The sequence below is a fragment of the Pan troglodytes genome, chromosome 9, assembly GCF_028858775.2.
Source record: "Pan troglodytes isolate AG18354 chromosome 9, NHGRI_mPanTro3-v2.0_pri, whole genome shotgun sequence".
Taxonomy (NCBI): Eukaryota; Metazoa; Chordata; class Mammalia; order Primates; family Hominidae; genus Pan; species Pan troglodytes.
Window position 1 is genome coordinate 31,313,502 of NC_072407.2, and position 6,936 is coordinate 31,320,437.

The window sequence follows — 6,936 nt, forward strand, 5'->3', positions numbered from 1 at the left end:
TGCCTACATCCCAGGGTTGTTAGAGTAAGCACTTTATAAATATTATTATTATTAGTCTGATGTTTGTCCTAATGATGACATTTCTTTCTGATATTTAGGGCTACCTTGAAACTTTCTATGCAAGTTTTTTTTTTAAAAAATTGATTGTCTATACAGTAAAGTGATGACCAATTTTAAACTCATCTTCCACCCAGTGACATGATCATTATATTAAAGGTCCTTTTAATCTGTTTAACATTTTATTTCTAAATTCTCTTTGAACCTCTCTTGGAAGAACGTTAACATCTTTATGTAAGAATAACAGACTCAAACCACCTGAAATAACAAAAGTGGGGATTTTTTTTTAGGGGATCTGTTTGTTCTGGAATACCATGAAAGAAGTCAGCTAATTCAGCAGATTACTAGCTTCAAAGCAGTTCAACTTGACCAACTTGGGAGCCAAAACAGTCTTCATGGTCAGCATACATACGTGAATTTAATGACTGGCCTGACAAGTGCATTATAAAAGTTGTAAGTAAGAGAAAAGAAAAAAGTGGGGGCCAACTGCTTCATTTTTGATGGAACTCTGGTTTATGATTGCCAACTTGTTATTTCAACAGTCATAGTTAATGCTTTATGATGTCCTACCTGGCTCAAGTTGCTATTCCCAGTTGGAGTCATTTTTTTCTGAAACTTGACTTCATTTTCCTTTTCTTTAATGGCTAAGAATTTCAAATGACATTCTAAAATCCAGAGGACTGAACAGGGCATTCTTCAAAAATAGTGTTGTCAAAACTGACAGAACTCTAAACTCCTACAAGGAATGAAGCATCAAGTCTTCCATCAAGGATTGCTGATTATACGTGGCATCATCACCTCCTGATGATACACATTAGTGGAGGGGACCAGTGACCCAGATAATCCAAACATTATTTATTCAATTTTGGAATGCGTTTTGTATTTACATTTGATCTTGGGCATATCTTGAGTTCCTGGAATTGGAAACTGAAACAAAATAATGAAGTCACACTATTTGACTCAAAGAACCAGGAAAAGCAGCCCAGATTCTCTACCTTGAACTTGTCTTCAGCCCCTTCTGCTTTCAGTTCCATCAGGAGTTGAGGTTTTATTTGCCAGATTAACAACCCAAGTGGAGCTTTTCCTTTTTTAGCCTGCAGTCTTTGAGGCTTACATCTTCCATTAAGTAAGGGAGAAAATTGCATATGGAGTGGAAGCCCTTCTAGTGGCTATTAATAGGGCCACACAATGCATAAATAAGGATAAACAGATTTTGGATGATCTTAAGTAAGTTACTGCCCTCAGTTTCCTTTCCTTTGCATATGAGCTGATTCTGGTTAGGGTTAAATGAGATGGTGTGGCAAATCATATTTAATTCTGTAAAAATGATAGCTTCATTATATTAGCTTTAGGTGGGAAGAAGCTCAACCTCAAGCTAAATCACATGATGAATTATCAATGTATGGATAAGAATTAAATATAATCCCACAAGAAAAATATATTTAAACACCTGTGCAGAGTAAAGGAAAAACACCAATGCAACCCAATGAAGACTTACATAAAGTGATATATTTAAGAAGTGAAAAATGTCAAAAGGTCAAGACGGAGGAAAACATTTACAAGTGGATGAAACAGACTGCCAAAAAAACTACTGATTTTTCTAACAAAAAGCCCTAGTTTATTGCCTGCAACATATTCCCTTACATTATCCAAAGTATAACAAACTTGTTTCATTTCAATTACTTGCTACTAGCAAGCAAGGTACTGTGTCACTTTTGTTTTGTGATCATTTCGTAATACTCCTGGATTACTTATTAATGGTTTGTTTATTTAATTCCTAGGACACAAAAGTGTGCATTATCTGAATGCAATGCTTTTAAAAGTCTGTTCAACCCTGTTCAGAACTTCCTTCTAATAGCAATAAATGATGCAGGATTTTTAAAAAAATAACAGTGAATATTAACTCTAACTTGGAAGGTGTTAGGTAGCAATTGTTTTTGACTACACCTTCAGCTTTTGGAAGAAAAAGTAGCATTTCTTTATCTAATTATGTGGGAGTAACTTATGTGTTAATCATATACAGTGTTTTTCAATGATTTTATTCCATTTAACCTCAATAATGCTCAGGTTATTAGGGCTTCTTAAATTTTTAGATTATATTTGTTAAATTTTAAAACTGCAAGATCAGTAACATTTACTTGTAGACTCGCACCAAAAAAAATTACTTCCCAAATATCAAGTTGAAATCATCATACATTAAACATACAATTTCATTGTTTATTTTCCCCCATACCAACTTAAGTTAAACTTCTAATCTACCTGAGTTAGGCCAAACAATGGTACTAACTTCTCAAACAATCTCAGTGGTTCTCAAAATTTAGAGTACATAAGACTCCAGGAGAGCTTTTTTAAAAAATGCAGATTCTTGGGCTCAACCATTAGACTGTACTAGTGTGTAAATGCAAAGTTCGGTTTCAGGATCTCCATTTTTAACCAACACTACAGGCAATTCTGATGCAGGTGGTTCGCAATACACATCTTCAGAATCACCAACTTACACCAATGCGTTAATTAGACTTGAAAAGGGATTTAGTTGCAATAATGACAGCACAAAACTTATTTTTTTAATGTGCTGTCTGTTAATCCTGATTATAAGCATTATACTAAAACATGGAATTGTTCAACATAATGCTGAGAAATTAGGTATACTGCAAAGAGTCATTTTTCTGGTTTGGGGAGTCACTAATTCAAATATTTATTGCACACTTATCACATTTGTCCTGCAATGTAACATTTAAAAACTAAACACAAAACTAGATTCTGCTTAGTAAGGATTTATAATCTAGTTAGAGAGGCAAAATATAACCACAGAGAAGTTAAGTCATGTTAGAGTAAATGACAAAACGGCAAATAAAGAGAAATCAGAGGCACTGATAGGGATTGAAGTGAAAAACAGGCCTTTGCAGGAGTGCATAGGCAGAAGGAAGGAGGTTAGACAGACCTTGAGGCTGAGTTTTAAAAAGCCAGAGGGGTGATTATACATTGGAGTGATTATATTCTTGGATTGCCAAAAACACATGACATCTCAGCAATGCATATTTTGCCTCAGAGTTCAGAGATGCCAACTATAATTAAACCCAGATGCATACATAAAGTCACTGCTTAGTATAAATGGGGCAAAGCTGTATCTCCAATTTAGATCTTCTCAAACTGTCCAATTTTTTAATGTTAAAAATAGAAGAAAATAAAAACAACCCTCATCCATCATCAATATTTACCAGAGAGTAACCACAACTGTGGGAGAAAAAACAAAGAAATTTAGTGTATAGGTATATTTTTAAGAAAAAAAAAGAAATATTTTTATTAATTAGTTCAAGTTTTGTACTGAAAAAAAGTGCAGAAATTGTGGAGAAATGAATATGCTCATGCCCTTTACAAAGGCCAGAAAATGTAAATGCAAAGCTTATGGGGGCAGAATAATATAGCAGGTGGGTAGATCAGGCCAGGGTGTGGGGAAATAGGCACTTTGGGAGCCCGAGGCAGGCGGATCACCTGAGGTCAGGAGTTCAAGACCAGCCTGGTCAACATGGTGAAAACCCATCTCTACTAAAAATACAAAAAAAAAAAAAAAAAAAAAAAAATTAGCAGGGTGTGGTGGCACACACCTGTAATCCCAGCTACTCAGGAGTCTGAGGCAGGAGAATCGCTTGAATCCGGGGGTAGAGGTTGCAGTGAGCTGAGATCGTGCCATTGCACTCCGGCCTGGGCGACAGAGCAAGACTCGGTCTCAAAAAAAAAAAAAAAAAAAAAAAAGAACTGTGGCTGAAATACCCCAACATGAATCAAGAATACCAAAAATGTGATATTCATTCCAACAAAATCTTGTACACAAGCATTCATAGCAGCACTATTCATAATAGTTAAAAGGTAGTAATAGCCAAATGTCCATCAACCTGTAAATGAATAAACAAAACGTGGTATATCCATATAATGAAAGTGTTATTTGGCCATAAAAAGGAATGAAGTACTGACACATGCTACAACGTGGATGAACCTGGGAAACATTATGCTAAGTGAGAGAGACATAGACAAAAGGTGACATACTGTATGATTGTGTTTATATGAAACATCTAGAATAGATAGACCCATAGAAGCAGAAAGCAGATTGGTGGTTGTCAGGAGAGCTAGAAGAAATGAAGAATGAGAAGTAACTGTTTGATTGGAATGCAGTTTTATTTTGGAGTGATGAAAAGTTTGGAACTCGATAGTGGTGGTGGTTGCACAGCTTTGTGAATGTACTAAATGCCACTGAATTGTTCAATTTGAGAAGGTCAATTTTCTGTTATGTGAATTTCACCTCAATTTAAAAGAAATCTATCTACAAAAACAACAAAAGAACTACGGTAAACTAGAAAGGGCATACCTTCCAATAGAGGCATCTACTACCCAGCCTTATCAAGTTCTGCCATATCAGAACGTGGGCTTGGTGTTGTCAGATCTGATTGTTTAAGAGAGAATGGAAACTCAGATTTTAATGTAAAAACTCCCTATTTTAAATATTGCCAATTAATTCAAAAAATTTAAAATTATGCCAGTCAATGAAAATACAGGGCTAAGGGCATCCCATGAGCTACCAATTTGCAAACTTGTTATAGTCAATCCCAATTTAAATCAGAATATTTTTAATTGTCTATAAGCTTATTGTATTTTTTGTGATTTCAAATTCTTAGAGGTGGATTAAGATAATGTGTTTTACTTTAATATGTATAGCTATACACAAACATGCACTTATTTTAGATAGATGACGCCATGATATAAAAAAGAAGCTACTTTCTCCCCCCAACAACACCATGAAATTACAGTTCCCTTTCATGTATTTAATCTGAAATAATGAATTTTTCTCTGTGGATAATGTTCTGTTGGAAATATTTTAAACACTAGTTCTCTGCTCAGCAAAAGCATTATGTTGAATGAAATGTAGCCATTCTTGCACATTCATAACCTATCTGACCTTAGCCATGATTATTATTCAGTTTGACTTTAGTTCTGTTTTAGACCTGTAAATAAGTGGAGTGAAGCTCTTACTTTAAATAAATTCCAGGTATTTATAAGTATGCTTAAATGCTGTCCTACCAAATGACAAGTTATCATGTTAAAATAGAAGAATAACAAGATAGCTAACATTTTAAAGAATAAGTAAATAATAAACACCCTTTGAATTTGTATAAATTTGCAGGGCAGCTTTTTTTTTAACTTTCATATTAAAATAATTTTGGATTTACAAGAGTTGAAAGCATAGTATTGAGATGTCTTCTTTCGTCTTACTCTTAGCTATAACTATGGTTCATTAACATATAACCATTTATAAACATTTATATAACTATGATACATTTATCAAAACTAATAAATTTTCATTGGCACAATACCATTAACTACAACCTTATTTGGATTTCTCCACTGTTTCCACTAATGGCCTTATGCTATTCCAGGCTCCAATCCAGGACACTGCATTGCATTTAGTTGACTGTTGAAGTCTCCTTTAATCTGTTACAGTTCCTTAGTCTTTTCTTTTAGATCCTTACAATAGTATCTAGACAAAATATGGTTTTCCATAGTTATTTAGGTCAACTCCTTCTTTCCCCAGCCCCTTCAGAGGAGCTATATTTGTAATAGAGTTAGATTCATTTGTTACAGTCTGCATTCCATCCTGGATTCTCCTAACATCTTGGGTGTTTTTTTTTTTATTTGCATACAGCAAAAGTCATTTTTGTGTTATACAATTCTATGGGTTTTGGAAAATGCAGAGTAAAGCAATCCCATACCACAGCGCTATTAGACCAGCTTCTCACCTTAAAAAAATCTCCTTGTGCAGTGGGGCAGCATTTTTATCTAGACCCATATTCCTTTAAAACTCAAATATACAGCCAGACATGGTAGCTCATGCCATTAATCCCAGCACTTTGGGAGGCTGAGGCAGGAGAACTGGTTGAGGCCAGAAGTTTGAGAACAGCCTGGACAACATGGTGAGAGCCTGTTTCTATTTTAAAAAATACTAAAATTAGCCGGGCATGGCTACATGCCTGTAGTCCCAGCTACTCAGGAGACTGAGGTGGGAGGATAGCTTGAGCCCAGGAGTTTGAGGTTATAGTGAGCTATAATTGTGCCAGCCTGGGCAACAGAGCAAGATTCTGTCTCTAAAAAAAATTTAAAAATTAAAAACAAAAAAATCTCAAATATATAATTGACCACCATAATTATTTCTAGACTAATATTCTTTCACATTTGCTTTTACTTTTTTTCACTCAAAGTTCATATTCCACATTAAGAAACTTCCATTATTTACAGAACTCTAAAATTCTCTCTTGAAGACATTTCAAGTCTCAATTACTAATGACATGTATGAATCAACCGAACACAGTTTGATCTTAGTATAGTTCCCAACATGTCCTTGTCCATACAGCCATTGCAGAATCATTTCCATGCTCAACCAAAGAAATTAAAATCAGAAAAATAGGTAAAAAAATAGCTTCATAATATGAATCACAATCAAATATAGCATTTTATTGTCCAGTGTTTGAATTTTCCACATCTTTGCTCTTTTCTAAGGCTGAGATTGACAAAAGTTAACTAATTGTACTACTTTTTCCCATAAAAATTTAAGCAATCATTTTTTCTATTTGTGCAAGCTAAAAATGTTTTCATTGCTTTCCTAAATTCTTTACTTTGAAAAAGGAAGAAATGAGTGTGAGCCACTTAACAGAAGTGAAAGTCAAAAGCCAGACAGGTGGAAAGGAGGTAAGTCATGTTGCTGGTTAAAATTCTGAAGGAGGCCTTTTCAGAAACCAGGCTTGGAGAAGTACAGTGGCCAGCAGTCCTTAAGTTAGTGACTTGGTTAGTCAGTAGCCACGAATCCAGAAAATGTTCAATTGGCAAGCTGGG